Raw genomic sequence first — 20,853 nt, forward strand, 5'->3', positions numbered from 1 at the left:
TCTTGCTTCATGCATCATGGGTTATTTTGCTGTCTTTGTCTACTTTATGATCACCAATCATGGTGTTAAGTTTCTTGTGGTTCTCATTTCTGATGTTCCACATTACTTTCATTTTTCTTCAATTTACTCTAAAAACAAATACTGTACTCATTACACTGTTCATTTCATCCAGCAGATCACGTAATTCTTCACTTTCACTGAGGACAGCAATGTCATCAGTGAATTCCATCATTTATGTCCTTTCACCTCTAATTTCAATTCTATTCCTGTACCTTTCTTTTATTTCCTTCATTGCTTCTTCAATGCATAGATTGAAGAGAAGGGGCAAAGACTACATCCCTATCTTACACCCTTTTCAATCTGAAGACTTTGTTCTTAGTCTTCCACTCTTATTATTTCCTCTTGGCTCTTGTACAAGTTATGTATTATCCATCTCTCCCTATAGAGTATCCCTAATTTCCTCAGAATTTTGAACATCTTGCACCATTTGACATTGACAAACACTTTTTTCAGATAGACAAATCCTATGAATGTGTCTTGATTTTTCTTTAGTCTTGCTTCCATTATCAACTGCAATTACAGAACTGACTCTCTGGTGCCTTTATCTTCCCTAAAGGCAAACTGATCGCCATATAACACATCTTCACTTTTCTTTTCTATTTTTCTGTGTATTATTCTTGTCAGAAACTTTGATGCAGGAGCTGTTAAGCTGACTGTGTCATAATTCTTGCACTTTTCAGCTCTTGTGATCTTTGGAATTGTGTGAATGATCTCTTTCCAAAAATCTGATGGTATAATGTCAGATCTATACATTCTACACTCTAATGTGAATACTTGTATTGTTGTCACTTCCCCCAATGATTTCAGAAATTCTGATGGAATGTTATCTATCTCTTTTGCCTTATGCAATCTTAAGTTTTCCAAAGCTCTTTTAAATTGTGATTCTAATACTAGATCCCCCATCTCTCCTTATTAACTCCTGTTTCTTTTTCTATCATGTCATCAGGCAAGCCTTCTCCTCAATGCAGCCTCCAATTTACTCTTTCTGTCTATCTACTCCCTCCTCTGCTTTTAACAGTGGAATTCCCAATGTAATCTTAATATTACCACTCTTGCTTTTAATTTCACCAAAGGCTGTTTCAACTTTTCTATATGCTGAGTCAATCTTTCTGACAATTATTTCTTTTTTGATTTCTTCACATTTTTCATGCAGCCATTTTGCCTTAGCTTCCCTGCACTTCATATTTATTTTGTTCCCATGTGACTTGTATTTCTATATTCCTGAAATTCCCTGAACAACTGAAGTATTTTTTCTGCCACCCATGGTTTCTTCACAGTATCTAATTTTTTTCTTTCCAACATCTGTGGCTGCCATTTTTAGATATGTCCATTCCTTTTCAGCTGAACTGCATATTGAGTTATTCTTTATCACAGTATCTACAGCCTCAGAAAAGTTCAAATGTACCTCTTCATTCCTTAGAACTTCCGTTTCCAACTTCTTTGTGCACTGGTTCTTCATGACTAATCCCCTTAACATCAGCATACTCTGCACCACTGCTAAAATGTGATCTGAGGCTATATCTGCTCCTGGATATGCCTTACAATCTAGTAACTGATTTCAGAATCTCCATTTGACCCTGGTGCAATCCAATTGAAATCTTCTGGTATCTCCCAGCGTTTTCCTAGTATACCTCCTCCTCTTGTGATTCTTGAACAGAGTTTATTGCAGAATTCAGTTAGTGTTATTCCTCTCTTATTCGAAGTATGAAGCCCATATTTTTCTGTAACCCTTTCTTCTTCTTCTTCCTCTACAGCCATATTCCAACCCTCCATGACTATTAGATTTTCATCCCCCTTTACATACCGAATCCAATATCCCCATACACTTCCTCTGTCAGGTCATCTTGGACCTGCAATGTCAGCATGAGACCTGAACTATCATTGTCATTGATAGTTTGCTGTGAATTCTGATGAGAACAACCCTAACACTGAAGTGTTAGCACTATCTCACACTCTGTCCTAGCTTCCTATTTATAATGAATCCTACTCCTATTATACTATTTCCTGCTGATGTTGATGTTACCCTATACTTATATAACCAAAAATCCTTGTCTAATTTAAATTTCACTTCACTGACCCCCATTATATTTAGATTGAGCCTTAGCATTTCCCTTTTCAGATTTTCTCATTTCTGATTTACAAACACTACAAGAATGCATCATCAAGGCCTGCCAGTACATCTTTGTGACCACCCTGAGTTTTTCAGAGAGGGTGTGATTATAGCTCACAAGAGGTTGTAAGTAATATCAAGCAGATTAGAAGCACTGCTGTTGCACTGCAACATAATAACGGATTCCCACTTTTTACTGCATTATGTAGGTCATTCATAAAAGCAATGAGCTTGCAGTAGAAGACGTGTGTTTCACAGATGAACAAGTGCTTGTAGCTTTTAAGCTATGCATTTTAAAGCTCATCTGCAGATGAGGAAGAGAATGAAAAAATGTATGATGAAATAATAGAATGTATTCTGTACTAGTATGATGAAAGAGACAAAAATTGTTGCTAGCACTTGTTTTAAGAATTATGAATGAAAGATGTAGCCTTATACATGAGAGAGATTTGGAAATACACTCCTGGAAATTGAAATAAGAACACTGTGAATTCATTGTCCCAGGAAGGGGAAACTTTATTGACACATTCCTGGGGTCAGATACATCACATGATCACACTGACAGAACCACAGGCACATAGACACAGGCAACAGAGCATGCACAATGTCGGCACTAGTACAATGTATATCCACCTTTCGCAGCAATGGAGGCTGCTATTCTCCCATGGAGACAATCGTAGAGATGCTGGATGTAGTCCTGTGGAACGGCTTGCCATGCCACTTCCACCTGGAGCCTAAGTTGGACCAGCGTTCGTGCTGGACGTGCAGACCGCGTGAGACGGCGCTTCATCCAGTCCCAAACATGCTCAATGGGGGACAGATCCAGAGATCTTGCTGGCCAGGGTAGTTGACTTACACCTTCTAGAGCACGTTGGGTGGCACGGGACACATGCGGACGTGCATTGTCCTGTTGGAACAGCAAGTTCCCTTGCCGGTCTAGGAATGGTAGAATGATGGGTTCGATGACGGTTTGGATGTACTGTGCACTATTCAGTGTCCCCTCGACGATCACCAGAGGAGTACGGCCAGTGTAGGAGATCGCTCCCCACACCATGATGCCGGGTGTTGGCCCTGTGTGCCTCGGTCGTATGCAGTCCTGATTGTGGCGCTCACCTGCACAGCGCCAAACACGCATACGATCATCATTGGCACCAAGGCAGAAGCGACTCTCATCGGTGAAGACGACACGTCTCCATTCGTCCCTCCATTCACGCCTGTCGCGACACCACTGGAGGCGGGCTGCACGATGTTGGGGCGTGAGCGGAAGATGACCTAACGGTGTGCGGGACCGTAGCCCAGCTTCATGGAGATGGTTGCGAATGGTCCTCGCCGATACCCCAGGAGCAACAGTGTCCCTAATTTGCTGGGAAGTGGCGGTGTGGTCCCCTACTGCACTGGGTAGGATCCTAAGGTCTTGGCGTGCATCTGTGTGTCGCTGCGGTCCGGTCTCAGGTCGAAGGGCACGTGCACCTTCCGCCGACCACTGGCGACAACATCGATGTACTATGGAGACCTCACGCCCCACATGTTGAGCAATTCGGCGGTACGTCCACCCGGCCTCCCGCATGCCCACGCTGTCGCGGCATGCTACCAGTGTTAAAGACTGCGATGGAGCTCCGTATGCCACGGCAAACTGGCTGACACTGACGGCGGCGGTGCACAAATGCTGCGCAGCTAGCGCCATTCGACGGCCAACACCGCGATTCCTGGTGTGTCCGCTGTGCATAGTTCTACCATTCCTAGACCGGCAAGGGAACTTGCTGTTCCAACAGGACAATGCACGTCCGCATGTATCCCGTGCCACCCAACGTGCTCTAGAAGGTGTAAGTCAACTACCCTGGCCAGTAAGATCTCCGGATCTGTCCCCCATTGAGCATGTTTGGGACTGGATGAAGCGTCGTCTCATGCGGTCTGCACGTCCAGCACGAACGCTGGTCCAACTGAGGCTCCAGGTGGAAATGGCATGGCAAGCCGTTCCACAGGACTACATCCAGCATCTCTACGATCATCTCCATGGGAGAATAGCAGCCTGCATTGCTGCGAAAGGTGGATATACACTGTACTAGTGCCGACATTGTGCATGCTCTGTTGCCTGTGTCTATGTGCCTGTGGTTCTGTCAGTGTGATCATGTGATGTATCTGACCCCAGGAATGTGTCAATAAAGTTTCCCCTTCCTGGGACAATGAATTCACGGTGTTCTTATTTCAATTTCCAGGAGTGTATGTCTCTTGTGTGAAATAGTGGACACTATCAAGGAGTGCTGGGTGTTTGTGTTCCCTATTGAGGCAAGTGCCCTGCAGTCGATCTCCTAGACATATCAGTTCATGAAACAGTTGTATTGTGGAATTTTTGCCTCTTTTGGCAGTGATAAGCTATTTTGAAATGTGCATAGTTATGTGTAAAATGATTCATATCCAATACATTCAGGCAGCTGATAATCAGTGTATGTAAGCTTTCCTCAAGATTTCTCCTTCTGGCAAATGTGTGAAAAACAGTGTGTCCATTCTGTAGTATGAATGAGACTCCAGTATGAACTGAATTTAGATAGGTTCATGAGGCTGGATTGCTTAGATATCAACAGAATTTATTTCTATTATTTTTCTTCATCTTCTCCTCAGTAAGTAGTTGGTTGGCCAACACTCACCTAGGGCATGTAAGCAATGCTGCCAGTGGATGTATTCAACTCCCAAGAAGTCCTCATAAAAGATAATCAGCTTGGTTATCTTGTCCTGAACAGTGTCTCCACAGTGTGGGAGTCGAGTGGGTTCGTTTCTCCATCGCTTGAGTACAAATGAAGATCTTTCACCTGTGAATCAAACTTAGTGTGACTGCAGCATCCGTCCACAATATCGCATGAGAGTCACGAAACTAAATCATTTTCAAAAGATTGCTTATATTATCACAATTACGTAAGACTCTAGTATTAGTTATGTAAGTTATCAATAATTACTGTTTTTCAATTAATAACATTAATGCGGTGAAGTTTACAGGTTTTTCACATAGTCCACCCACTGTACACACATGCTGTGCTTCGTCCCATACATCGCTGATGATAAAAGAGAGACACATACGTAAAAATTGCTAAATATCTCAACAAAACGTCTTCTCCAAGTTGTAGATACTACCTGCAGTAGTCCAGAAATTGCTTCGAAACACAGAAATGAATTAATTGACAGCACGACACAGCAGTAACTACATAAGGGCTGATACACATTATTATTATTATTATTATTATTATTATTATTATTATTACTACTACACTATTAGTGGCCGTGGTCAGACATGAAGCATCAACAGCCTGAAGTCTTCCAATTTGTGCCAGTTAAGAAGTAAGTAGTGCAGGAATCAAGTGATTTACGAACAGTAAATATAGTGTACATTTTTCAACTTGGTTGATTTTAAATGGGATTGCAGTGCACAGATCAAGCAAGTGCCACAATAGAGAGCAGTAATGCATGGGAAGTAAGATTTATAACAAGTGTCTACCCTCATTGTGTATAATTGGCTTTCTTGTCTACCTGTGGGTAGGACTTTCGGTATAACATGAATTCCCTCATCATTCAAAAACCTGCGCTCCAGACCCTACACACACAAACACAAAATGCCATTCATCTTTCGTCATTTTAAAAATAAAAGTGTTCCAAGAAAAATCTTCCAGTCTATAACGTGAGGGACGGGGAGGTTCGTGGGGTGGGGAGGGGGAGCGCTGGGTACTAGCTAATGTCTGACTGCACTCGGGGGTTATGGTCTAAGAAAGGTTGGGGATCATAGGGCTAGTGTAAGGCGTGTGATACTACGAGTATTATACATTCTGTAAAATCTCCAAACGGCGTTATGTGGTATATTTTTTGCGTGTGGAAAAATGGCGTGTCTCGTCGAATCGTTACATGTCTTCAGTCATTCCGTATCATCTAGAAAGATTAGTCCTGTACATCGGTTCTGTGACAATAGTCTGCGAATTTTGTTTTTACAGCAGTTTTTGTAGGCTAAATTTTGACCGACAGCGTTTTACTGGTTGTAGCTGACTTTCATAATTATGAACTACTATCTGGAAGCAAACTTCCACTGCTGGCTCTAAACGCATAAGTGACAATAGCTTCATATGCTTGTTTCAGGAGCACTACTGGCTGTAAACGCATAACTGACAATAACTTGACATGCTTTGAAACGCCTGCGCTAACAGGACAGAGCGGATTAGGTAGTGGGAAGGATCCAAAAAAAAGTTTACTGTCAGTTGCACTCAACATACAAACTTTATTTATCAACACACAATATTGCAACAAGGATGCAAAACACTCAAAACTTTAATCGACCTCCCTTAATTAACTTTAGATCGGCTGCAGACCACACTCAAAATCCAAAACACAAGGCCTGAGCAAGAAATTGAAATACAAGGTTCTTCTGGAGGTTTCAGGCAGAAATGTTTTCTAAATCTTCAATCTAAACAGGCTGAAGGCCTTAGAAATTTACTTTTAATGGAACTTGGCTGGAGGCCGCACATTAAGCAATAAAAAGAGTTTCAATAAAAAGGCAGAAGGCCTTATCTTAATTTTATGCAAATTTCGGCTGAAGTCCCATACAAAGTATCTCAATCTTATGCCTTAAGGGCAAGACAAGAACATTAATTTAAGAGATATTAAAACTCGGCTGGAGGCCACACATCAACACAATAATTTAATGGCTTAAGGCCGTATAAAGTTCGGCTGACAGCACCATATAAGGAATAACAGCCCTATGCCAAAAGTTAAGACAGGAACATGAATTCCGGATATACTAAAACTCGACTGAAGGCCACACATCAACGAAACAACTAAAACTCAAACAGGGAAGTTACTATGTGACAGTCACGGAATGGCGCTCAGAAGATTCCAAGGGTCGGCCTGGAATTGTAACACTAACGCCCGTTTAGGGACAGGCAGCCTGACCAACAGTCTCTAAATCGGAAGGCAACCCAACCGACAGACAGCAGACGAACCAAACAACTGAATGATTTCGGTCACTAGACCAAAAAACACTACAATCAAAATGCCAGCGAGGCTAAGAGAGCAGTTAACACTCGTCCTCAAATGTTGGTGTGTTAATATGCCAAGGTACAATAACTACTGACTTGACAACGGCTGTGGATCTACACGCTGTGGGGGACAGCATCAACACTGTAAGAAAACACTCACTCGCTGCTCTGTCGGAGCCGACCAACTGGCTACTATAGTACGCAGACAGCATTACAGCACTTAAAGCATTGCCCAGTCGAACTGACACAGGGTACACAGTGTTGCACGAACACTGCTGCAAGAAACTCGAACACTCGTACAACGAGTCACTGATGAACAACTAGAACAAATCATAGGCGGACACACACACACACACACACAACTGAAGGACGGTCGGTGACGGAACACACGTCGTCTGACCAAACGACCGATCAACAACCAACCAAGGTCGTTGGAGCCCCAAATGATGTGTGTCAGCAACGACCGGGCGAGTCTTGCCTATCCGGAGCTCACAGCAGCTCCAACCCGACTTAACTCGATGTCCGTCGGGAACTAGGAGACACGGCGATCTGGGCACACTGGCTCGGACCCAATCATGCAGAGGTAACTCTCACCCATTGGCCACGACGTCTCCGCACAAGAAAGAACCGAGCCACGTCCAGCAAGATTACCCAGTGACGAGGCCCAGAAACGGTCAAAAGACCAAACACACGTCGCCCAAAGAGCCGACCAACTGAACGACCGACCAACGGTCGATCCCGCTGCCATCTCCGCCCGTCGGACAGTTCATCCTCTGTCGCGAGCGGTCTGCGACTACTGTCTGTCCGGGCCTCCCTAGCGTAGGGTGACCAAACGTCCCGGAAAACCGGGATTGTCCCGGTTTTCATCCCTGTGTTCCGGTGTCACGAAAATTTGTTTCGGGACGCTCAAAAGTCCCGGAATTCAGTTTTCAAATACATTTCGTGAAACTTTCTCAAATTCTTGGGATTTCGCTATATTAAAGAAAATACAACACAAGAAATTAATATATTTTAGCTTATTTGTCTAAATCTCCATTGCCCCATACTAGTAATCATAGTATCAGTATTGATACACTCAGGCAATAATTTACTTTGAGCGGTACTTTGGCCAACAAGTAGTAAGTTGTATTATTGTAACAGAGCTATGAAACCGTCCGATTGTCGCGCCACTTACTCACACACTCATTGTCAGAACAGTGTAGTAGTTGATGTTTTGTCAGACAAACTGCATTAGTTTTTCTCATATTAGTGGTATTATTGCTGCAGTACTGTGAAACGCAATGCCGAAACGTGCCTCCAAGTTCAGTGACTGTTATTCCAAGGAATAGAATTTCATTAAGAAAGGTCGTCTTGATTACGAAGCAGAGTGTTCCGTATGTAACTGTTTTATTAGTATAAGTAATGGTGGACGTTCCGACATAGTTGATCACATCAGGACAAAGAAACTCATTAACAGATACAGTGCACCGAACTGCAGTAAAACTCTACAAAATTATTTTGTGAAACATCAGTCAAGCGAAGAGACGAAAGTTCGAGCAGCCGAGCTTACACTAGCCTACCACACGGTAAAACATCACCAAACTTATAGATCTAGTGATTGCACTAATAAGCTTAACAGCATTATGTTTGATGATTTTTCTATTACAAAAAAGTTTAGTTCAGCAAGAACTAAAATGACAGCCTTAGTGAAGGGAGTTATTGCTCCCCAGAGTGTAAAGGAAAGCCTTGAATACATCAAAAAGTGTTCTTTCTACGGGATGTCCACTGATGCCAGCAATCATAAGGCCACTAAAATATTTCCGTTTGTTGTTCAGTTTTTCGATATTAATCAGGGAATTCAGACCAAACTTTTGAAGGTGAGTTCCCTACCTAATGAAACATCTGACGAAATTTCAAGATTTTGTATGAATACTATGGAAATGTTTGATCTTGAGAAAAATAAAAGTGTGGCATTTTGTGGAGACAACACCAACACAAACTTTGGTGGTTTAAAAAGACAAGGCAAATGCAGCGTATTTACCAAATTAAAGGCAACATTGCATGAAAACATTGAAGGCATAGGGTGCCCTGCACATGTTTTACACAATAGCGTGCGCAGACATCTGCTGACAGTTTAAGCTGTGATGTTGAAACTATCGTCATGAAGGTATACTCACACTTTTACATATACACTGTTAGAACAGAGAGGCTTAAGGAGTTCTGTGATTATGTGGGAGCTGAATATATGAATGTAATGTGTCACTCGAAAACTCGCTGGTTATCACTGTTTCCAGCACTAGAAAGAGTAATCAGCCTGTTTGAACCGTTAAGATTTTTTCCTAAATGAAGACAAAGCCCCCAAACTTTCTCAGTAACCCTTTAAGTGAAGCCTACTTATGGTTCATTCACAGTCAGCTTAGCACTTTGCAGCATGGGATAAAGGAAATTGAGGGAAGCACGAAAAGTGTAAGAGAGGTGAATTATGTTTTGAAAAATGCTCTGGAAACTGTTACTAAGAGGTGAGAACAGAAGTTCATTTCTTTTAATGTTAAATCTGTCCTTAAAAGAGCAGAAGCAGTGGAAAGGAGTTTTAGAGAAGAAGTTAACAAGTTTTATGACACTTGTGTAGAATATCTCAGCAAGTGGAGCGCCTCATATTTACCCTCATCGCTGGTGTTTGGTTGGATGTTACTGAAGAGAGTGCCAAAATGGGAAAGTGTTGAAGAGACAGTTTCTTATTTGAAGAGTAAAGAGATTGAAATCGATGATTCCAGTCTCTTTGATCAGTTCGGCATACTGACAAATTTTTTTGAAGAAAGTCTTCACAAGTGGAATGATGAAAAAAAAAAACATTGGAATGTCATAAGAAGTGGGAGAGTTTTTTAAAAAAATCTGTGACTGTTTTCAGCATTACTCTGAGTTAGTAATAATTGCAAGGTATTTATTGCAATCCCAGCCCATAATGCCAATGTGTAAAGAATATTTTCGTTCGTGAATATCCTGTACAACTACAAAATGGATTGTGCCGAGTTTTATCACTGTGTCTCAAAGAACAAAGACATGATCAAGAAGGCTGGAGGCAGTGGATAATACCCTTTTCTCCAAGGACAGTCAATTCCATCTACAAGTGCTCAGTAATATTAAAGCTCATGTTAATATTAATTGATTAAAAGTTGAATGGCTGTAAAATTTTGTAAAATCGTAAGACATTTCTTTATTACTGTATACGTTTATTAAATGTCATTAATTATACAGATAATCTAGATTATATCAATCTTTTGTATCCTCTTATTAGTTATAATAATCGAGTTAACAAAATGTATCAACAAAACATTAATATTTAAAACCAAGAAACATGGGTACATGTGGAATTAGGTGTCCATTGGCACCCGGGTGAATGTGTCCCGGTTTTCATCGAAAATAATTTGGTCACCCTATCCTAGCACTCCGTCCGCGACTGCTGCTACGTCCCGACTTCACTTCTGCCACGTTCCAACTCCAGGTCCGATATCCCTAACTACCATACACACGACGACCCGGAAATACTATCGGTCGCTCCAGAGATGGTACGGCAGCGCATTGATCCATAACCGCTACTGCTGCCACTCACGGGCAAGTAAGATAGAAGTTAGTGACGCCAGCAAATGGAATAAGCAACGAGGCAGCAATTCCGTAAAAGAAGATGACAAACAATAAATGGAATGAACATGAGCCGCGCACGGCTTATGTTTATTTCACGAACACATAAAAACGGAAATAGCGGACCGGTAATATATGGGTAGAATAGAAATCGTAAAGCTGCGTAGCGGATAGTTCCTCTCTATTTGAAGTGAACACTTCGTATTTTTTCATAGCATCTATTGCTAAAATAACTTACTAGTGTGGCAGTCTGCAGATTGGCGCTGCAGCGTACATTTTCTTGTTGCTAACAGAAGAACAAAAATTGTGTATTTTCGTTGCCATAAGTCTATATACTTTCTGCATACTTTCTATATACTGCAGTAATCTTCTCATTACTGCATAATGCATTGTGAACCGTGGATAAGTAATGTTACACTGCAGAATGTTGACTTATCAAAGTACATACGTTTCGACTTTATTTTAGTCTCTCCATGAGCATAACGACAAAATTTGTTGAATTTGTCACACATATGTGTGAACTGCTCTTCGTCGTCTTTGACGATATATTCATGTAACATTGAAGTACATAAAGATTTTCATAGACAGTAGGCAATGAAAACCTCGTAATTTCACCTGTCTTTGAAAATCGCGTAATTCCAGTACTAACTAGTATTTCCATAATCGAAGAGAGATTTGAAAGTGCACGGATTTCTCTAATCTGTCAGCAGCTACGCTCCTGCTACATAGTTATGCATATAGCAGCTTTATCTGTATCACTTTATATTACTTTTTTTAAGAAACCGTTTTTTCTTCTCCTGTAAAATTTAAGAAAATACAGTTACGAGGTTTACATTGCCTACCATCGTTATGTTTTAGTGATTCGAAATACTAACGCAGGAAAACGTCCTCCTGAGTCCCAAGTACAAGAAAGAGTTATTAGAGCTACGATGATACGTCGAACATACTTCATGAAGAGACAGGAGAAAATTTTCAACGCTTAGTGGATATTAACTTCAGTGATGAATATATAAGCAGCAAAACTGAAATCGCTTCAGCCTCTGTGAAATGTGTGACTGCATTTCAAGCGCGCTACGTATTGCACATACCCTGCCCATTGTATCAAAAACCGGCACTCGCACGATTTGCCACTACCGGTATATCTTGATGTAGTTGAAAGCGCTGTGTACAGATAGCGCGCACGGTACTCTTCGCAGCGCTTGCTGACGGACACGTCGTGGCACGGCGCTACGTTTCGAGAAGATGAATCTGATATTATACCAGCCTCGGCAAGCTAGTTCGGAGCAAATTTGAAAATCGAACAGGAATTTCTGTACGCCACTGCCCCGTCTTTCTTACCGATGTTTAGAAGCAACTTGGCAGAATAGCGGAAGAAATTAACTATCCAACATATTGAAAATTTTAGTATTAAAAAATCTAAACGAATTTTGATGCAAAGATGCTAATAGGAGTCAGAGTAGTAGACCTGAGCCATAGTAGGGCGCATCTGATTATTAGGGTTTGCTTATAGGTTTTGAACCAGAGGAACTGTTTACAGATCGATAATGAGTATAAAAAAGCAGCAACAGATAACGTAATGCGGTAAATATGTTTTCTAATTAAACAATAACGTTTCCGTAAAAACATTTCATGTTTTTATTGCTTTGCTTTCGACGTCATCAATTCTTCCGATTTTAGCCGAGATTCATACAGTGCTGCAGCTTCTTCTTTGAAGGACTATGGAAAAAAGTTATTGCTCATTGATTGAAAAAAATTACAGATTTAATGTACAGAGAAAGATTCAACGATTTATGCACTCAGTGTAAGTACTGTGGGTGACATACAATAAATCGAGAATTAAAAAATTTGAATGCTTGATGCTCCGCAGCCTTAAGATATTTAATAGAGGACATCTTCATAATACCACGAGCTGCGCTTGAAACGTTTATTGGCCAAACCAGTAGTCGGTAGGATGTAAACCTATCGTCAGTGGCGTGTTGTGAAATCGATATACATGCAGTTGTTTGTTCCTCTGTAACAGGTGTCACTGACGACGAGTTACACACACGAATATCGCTTTGACAAATAAACATTTCAAGCGCGAGCTCATGGTATTTTGAAGACATCCTATAATAAATTAGATAGTTAAATTTTTACCAGATCAGCTGGTCTCAAGCCATTAAGTTCACAGCCTCAACAACCCGAAGTCGCAGATTTCAAGAATCGACTGGCATCAGTGGAAGAACCACAGTTTCACGCACCTCCACGCATGAAATAAATTACAAATTGTATACAACAATATTATGAAAATATTACAATATAGCGGACATGCTGTGTCGCAGATAGGCATGACAAAGACTGTCACAAAATAAGCTTTCGGCCAACAAGGTCTCTGTCGAAAATAGACACACACACACACACACACACACACACACGCCAATACCGCAACAGGACGTCCAGTGAGTGGCAGCAGGTGGCCTTTTCAGATGATTCACATTTTACGCTCTGTCGGACAAATGGCCGTAAGCGTGTATTCCATGAAACGTCTGAAAGAAAACACCATGCAATAACATTATGGTCTGGGTAATGTCTTCCTAGCCCTTCCTGGGTTATCTTGTCATTCTGGAAGGCACAATCAATCAACACAAGTAAGCACTTATCCTTGGGGACTATGTTCACTCATACATGCAGTTTGGTTTTTCTCAGCATGATGTCATATACGAGCAGGACAAAGCAATGCGTTAAACATCTCGCAAGTTCAGGTGCATGGTTCTAAGAGTACCAGGATAAGTTTACCCTAAGCCCTGGGAACCAAAATCCCTGGATTTAAACCCAGTCGAGAATCTGATAGGTGCCTGGATCAGACAGTTCGCACCATGGATCTTCAAGCGAGGCACCTAGCACAGCTGATCACGGTACCGAAATCGGTATGACACCACATACCTAACGGTACCTTCCAGAATCTCGTTGACTCGTCTGCACGTCTCGCAGCGGACCGCACTGCAACAGGTAGTTACGAGGTGTGCTTTTTAAGTAAGGTCCGTTTGAACATAAGTACACAATGAAAGGTTATTTCAAAAAAGTAAATTTATTTTCAGAAACTACATACTTCAATCTACTTTTCTACATAGTTGCCAAGTTGGTTGAAAAACGAATCATACCTCTCAACTAACTTTAAAGTACCTTCTTCAGAAAAACTTGCCACCTGCTCCGATAACGAAGAGTTCTCTGCCGTTTTCATGTCGTGTTCATCACTGTAACAGTGGCCACTGAGGTGTTGTCTGAGGTGGAGAAACAGATGGTAATCGCTCGGAGTAAGATCAGGACTGTAGGGTGGATGGTCCAAAACTTTCTAGCCAAAAGTGTCCAGTAAATCGCAAGTCTGACTTGCAGTCTTACATTGTCATGGAGGTCAATTCCCTTTGACAGCATGCCGCATCTTTTGGTTTGAATCGCTCTGCGTAGCTTTCTCAGGGTTTGGCAGTGTGCTTCTACATTGATAGTGGTTCCTCGTTGCATGAAGTCGATAAACAAAACACCATGCCTATCCCAAACACCGAATCCATGATTTTGAACTGGCACAGAGTCTGTTTGGCCTTCACCTTTACTGGCGAATGTGTGTGCCTGCATTGGAAGCTCTGTTGCTTCGATTCGGGCATGATATGAGAAACCCATATTTCGTCTCCAGTTACGATCTGACTCAAGAAGCAGTCACCTTCTTCGTAATAACTGGTCAAGAACTTCATCGCACACTCAAATCTTTGGTTTTGTGGTCCTCTGTTAGGAGTTCCAGGATCCAACGGGAGCACAGTTTCCTAAACTTTAAGTGCTCAGAAGCAGTGTTGTAAAGCACTGATCTCGACACGTCAGGAAATTCGTTTGAGAGACCGGTTATTGCGAAGAGTCTGTTCTCACGAATTCTCGCTTCAACTGAAGCCACCAAATCGTCTGTAATAAAAGGAGGGCGACCGGAGCGGTTCTCATCATGGACGTTGTCACAGCCATTTTTGAATTCTCGTACTCACTTACGCACTTTGCTTTCACTCATAACAGTATCACCGTACACTTTGCAAATCTGTCGATGAATTTCTACAGCAGACAGGTTCCTTGATCACAAAAACCGTATCACTGAGCGAACCTCACACAAGGCGGGCGAGTTGATAGTCTTAAACATTTTGAAAGCATAGAACAGAACTGTACAGGTTAGCTACAGAGCTGGAGTTGAGCACAATGGTTTCCGAGGCATGTCGGTACACGGCGCAAACGCTCGTTGCGGTATGCGCACGAACTGCTAGTGCCTACAACAAAACGGACCTTACTTAAAATACACGCCTCGTATTTGGGCTTTTGACAGGTGACCACATTAATATGACTGTACAGTGAAGCTTCATCTCATTTCCATTGACACGCAAGTCACTGCAGTGGCGTCAACTAGGAAGACCTGCACCATACGGCCAAATAACCTGCCGCGGGTCTCCTGTCCAATAATCCCATTTGACCGTTTCATTTTTCCCCTTTTAGAAGCATTCCATTTTCCCAGAATTCTTCCAGGAAAGATAAGTCATACAATCGCCTTTCCTAATACTAATTTTACGTTATCGTCCCGTCTCATAACGTTTCTTATTATTACCTCTATATATTTATATGATGTGCTCTATACATTCATCACCAATATTTTAATCCTTCGTGGTCCTTCTTAAAGGCATAATAAGTATCCGTATTTAAAGAAAGCTGTTATTCATGAGATGATGTGGAAATTCGACCCAAGTCTTCCTGAATTTTCTTACGATCATCCAACGACGATACTTCCCAGCAGACTAGAGCTTCGTCGTTGAACAATCTCATTGTAATGTTGATCCTATCATTTATGTATATTGAGATTTTTAGATTAGAGCTCTGTAGATCTATTACGCTTCATTGGTAAACACCTGATGTTACTTTAGTTTTTGTAAAACATTCACCATCCCGTATAATGTTTTTGTTTTGTTTTGTTTAATGACTAGTTTGATGTGGCCTGCCACGAATTCCTGTGCTGCGCCAACCTCTTCATCTCAGAGTAACAATTGCACCATACGTCCTCAGTTATTTGTATGATATATTCCGATCACTTCCTCTACAATTTTTAACCTCTACAGGTCCCTTCAGTACCATCGAAGTTATTCCTCGATGCCTTAATACATGTCATATCATCCTTTTCATTCTTTTTCTCAGTGATTTAAATATGTTTCATTCATCATCGGTTTTGAGAACCTACTCGTTACTTGCCCTTTCAGTAGTGGGGTTACGCTCCTCCGAGACCGATCAAGGGTTAAGATCTAAGATCGAGATCAAGGTCAATATTCAGTGTCCTGGGGTAGTTGTACCCAATTACGCTGGTGTTTTTACCTGGAAAATAAGGATTCCCCCCCACCATTCTAAAAGAACTCTATCACTCCTCTGGCGTTACTCATCATCATACTGATTTCTGATTTCTGTTCAATACGCTATAGTGAGAGCATCATGATGCACCATAAGAGATCAGCATTGACCCCAGGCAGAAGCAAAAACGTAAGAAGATTGTCACATTCAAATGTACCTACTCTTCTCATTCATTATTCATTGCATATGTGTCTGTGTAATTTCACAAATATTTACGATTTTTTATGTTTTAAACTGCACAATAGCCCACTGATGTGGCAGTAGCTGATATTTTATAGCAGGACCTACTACACCTGTTGACTGTACTGTCACTCATTGAGCCATGGCACATGGATGGAATACCTGATATTTATTTATTTTCAACATTGCAGCACACCCAGCAATCGTGATAATCTAATATATAAGAAACTATCAGCCTCGATTGCCGTAATGAAACCAACCTTTACCTAGGTTTCAGATCAAATAATTGAGCCTTCTTCATAAGATATACCTGAATCTATAATTTGTCTAAGAGGGCCTATTGAGGCTGTTTTAGTTTTATTTCTAGGCCATACCCTCATAGACAAATTGTAGATTCAGTTATATCTTCTGAACATGTCTCAATTATTTGGGCTGAAACCTAGGTACAGGTTGGTTTCATTACCGTAATCGAGGCTGATATTTTTTTATATATTACCTGATATTTGTTGGGAGGGGCGCAGTTGTTTCCAAAGAGATCTGCCACCACTGCCTCCACACGGAATAGAAAAAGAAAGAAAAACTGACATGTAGGTGCTATTAACCAATACCTTTGCCTCATTATTATTATTCTGTGCGTTTTCGTAAATATGATTTTCCTTTTATCCCACAATGCAACAGCCTCTGACGCATCAGTAGCTAGCTACTACTATACCATCGATTGTCGAACAACAGCAGTATGGTGAGAGGTTACCAGGTATTTCAGATCACACCACACACCATTTACCGCACCACCACTACCTGTCTAGTCTTAGCTAGGTGCTCCCAGTGTGTCACTGATTGCCACTGCATATAATTTGACTGACAGTGGATCCAAACATGGAAATATGGTTATGTTATGTTAACCGGGACCTAGAAACAATGGTGAGGCTCCGTCCCCACTGCAGCCGCAGTGGTCCACAACCCCATGACGACTACCAGAGTCCACTTCACCCCTCCACTGCCTCACACCGAACCCAGGGTTATTGTGCGGTTTGGCCCTCGGTTGACCCCTCCCCCTCCCTCCAAAGGAATGTCTCACACCAGACAACTGTAACTCCTATGTTTGTGTGGTAGAGTAATGGTGGTGTATGTGTATGTGGAGAACTTACTTGTGTAGCAATCGCCGACGTAGTGTAGCTGAGGTGGAATAAGTGGAACCAGCCCGAATTCACTGAGGCAGATGGAAAACCGCCTAAAAACCATCCAAGACTGGCTGGTTCACCAGACCTAAAGGCCACCAGGCGGTTTCATGCCGGGGACCAGGCACTCTTTCCCGCTCCAGAAAGCCGTGTGTTAGACCGCTCAGCTAACTGGGTGGGCTACATGTGGGTATGCAAACAGACATTGAGTGTGATGCAGTAGTTTAAATCGAGGATATTAAACATGGTGTTAAAGAGTAGTTCTTAGAGGTTGTGCAGGAAGAGATATGTCATGAGATGCCATATATCAGTGCTCCTATGTCCATATCTTCCTCCTCAAGACATCCACATTTTTCATTTGAAACCATCATAGAAACGTACAAGGTACTCGAGGTAAAATCGGATGACTCCGCTATTTAGTTTCGCCATTCACACGTTCTGAATTTATGCGACCTAGGCAGCTCATTATAGGTTGACAGAGTGGCTCGATTGCAACCATATGGCAAAGCTGTATTCAGGGATGTTATATGTCATCTGCATGAGAATTGTGTACAGTAGATGACTTAAGACAGTGTTTAAACTGATGTGTCAATTCAGTGCCAAAGTCTGCTGTTATCACCCCATAAATATAAAATAAAAAAACGATATTTTCAGATGGAATATCTAAGTTTGTTGTTGCACCCATGTGTTTTACTGTGATACCACCTGGATTTAGGGTGTCTAAGAAAAAGTTGTTTGGAAAATATTGAATAGCTGTTGGTGTAGCAAAAAAAGAACAATCAGTGAATTTTTTTAAATGTGATGAATTATTGGACCCAATGTACGATTTTTAACAATTTATCAAAATATCTAATGAATAATAATATTTTCTTGTAAAACTGTCTTGTGTTCCCACAGCCCCATCCTCTTAACTTAAATGTGAGATTTAAAAAAAAATGTGCAGACATTATAGCTGGGTGAGTAAGGTATTTGTTTCTTAAACAGAGGCTTATAGAAAAATAGAGCAATCTATTACAATGGAGGTATCATAGTGTGTAGGTACTACATCTAAGTACCTGGTTAGTGCAGATCTAATCGTTGTAAAGTATTGACTTCGAAGACCATAGTAGGCTGTCAATGTTTAAACTAAGGATGTCAGTGTAAATTGTTTAATACAGAATTTTAGTGCTGGAGCTCTGCTTCTGTTGCTAGCTGGTTTGTTAGCACTCATCTTTTATCTGGCACCGGCCGCTGTGACAGAGCGTTTCTAGGCGCTTCAGTCCGGAACCACGCGGCTCTTACGGTCCCAGGTTCGAATCCTGCCTCTGGCATGGATGTGTGTGATGTCGTTAGGTTAGTTAGGTTTACATAGTTCTAAGTCTAGGGGACTGATGACCTCAGATGTTAAGTCCTATAGTCCTCAGAGCCATTTGAACCACTTTTGTTATCTGGCTTTGAGGGTTACCTTTGAGGGTTACTGGATGGTTTAACACACTGAAGGCGGTAGCTGTGGTGATCTCCGAACTGGGTGACAGAGGCCGATTGCAGCTGTCAGCTGCCACACTAATTGGGCTCTTCTAGTGGCATACAGATCATGTGCATTTATGGTGTGGGTCACAGAAGAATTTTTTTTAAATGAATTGTGTACCTCGACCTCCTCCTCCTTCTCCTCCATTCACATCCCAGTGATAACAGAGATGTAGTGTGTGTGTTTGAGACCTGCAGAGTGTGACACGCCTGTAGAAAAATTTATAATTTCCCCTAGTATAGTGAAGTGACAAAAGTCATGGGGTAGTGATACGTACATATAAAGATGGCGGTAGTATTGCATACAGAACGTATAAAAGGGCAGTGCACTGGCGAAGCTGTCATTTGTACTCAGGTGATTCATGTGAAAGGATTCCGACGTGATTATGGCCAGACAACAGGAATTAATAGACTTTCAACACGGAATAGTACTTGGTCCTAGATGCATGGGACGTTCCATTTCAGAAATCTTTAGGAAATTCAATATTCCGTGGTCCACAGTGTCAAAAGTATTATGAGAATATTACATCTCGGGCAGTACATCTCATCATGGTTAATGCAGTGACAGAGAGCCTTCACTCAAGCGTTTGCGTAGATTTGTCAGTGCTAACAGACTGTGGGACCCTACGGCGAACGTGTCCACAAGGATAGTGTGACGAAGTATGTTGTTAATGGGCTACGGCAGCACAGTGCCTTTGCTAACAGCACGACACTGGCCGCCATCACCTCTCCTTGGATCACCATATCGGCTAGACCCTATACCCGGGCCGGTGAAACATGTCACTTGACAGCTCGCGTGTGGTTGGCTGCACTGCGATTGCGAGGGTGCAATAGCTGCCACGGCACACGCTCACAACTCCGAAGTACGTACTGTAAATGTAAGCTACAATCAACGTTTATACGTAAGTGCAACAAAGTACGTTTTTCTAACAATGGAGAGAACGACGAGGGAGACCAAGCGTTTGATAGTATATTAAACCGGGAAATAAAAACACCTGAAGTTAATGACAATATCTATGAAAAGTCGTCCAAATTGTTACAGTAATAGCTGCATGTAAAACGCCGTATAATAATGCAGATCTAAGCATACCAAATAACACGCTATCCACACTCATAGAAAGAAATAAAGCAAAACATAGATAGCCTATCCGATTGCAGAGAGAAAAAGAATTAATTTTATATACATTTACACTCACCAATTTACGATGTCAATGGCGCAATTCCATCCAGTTCTCCTTCACTGTCATCGGAATCGGAGCCAAAAGCATTTTCTTCGTCATCATCATTAAGAGAAATCATTAAGTGTTCGTCTTCATTTATAATGCCATCTATAGTCTGTGCTTCTCTTATCAGTTTAGCTACATATTCTACTTTTTTCCTCCACGAGGCAGCGTCTACCGTAACAAGACCTTCACGTAGCAGTCTTTCCATTTCTGTTATGGTAGAAGTCTTGTTACTTCTAATGTACGCCTTGACTTCACTCCAAACCAATTCAATTGGATTAAAATGGCAGTGATAAGGTGACCCTGTTCGCTTGCAATTTCATCTACAACGTATTTAGGCGTCACAGGCTTATTTTGTTTCACGAGCGAGTATAACAGCAGTTTTGTCATGCTCATATTCGCAGCAATGTCTCTCGCCTGCAACCACTGCACCATAGTTTCTTTACGGTCACTAGTGGTGGGAGTTTTATCCAAAATCAGCTCTTTAAATCAGTATCTTGGTTGTTTTCGGGAGGCTACTAATATATTCAATCGCAGATTTGATAACCATTACCATAACCCACTTTCCT

The sequence above is a fragment of the Schistocerca gregaria genome, chromosome 2 (assembly GCF_023897955.1).
Source record: "Schistocerca gregaria isolate iqSchGreg1 chromosome 2, iqSchGreg1.2, whole genome shotgun sequence".
In the NCBI taxonomy this organism is placed as follows: Eukaryota; Metazoa; Arthropoda; class Insecta; order Orthoptera; family Acrididae; genus Schistocerca; species Schistocerca gregaria.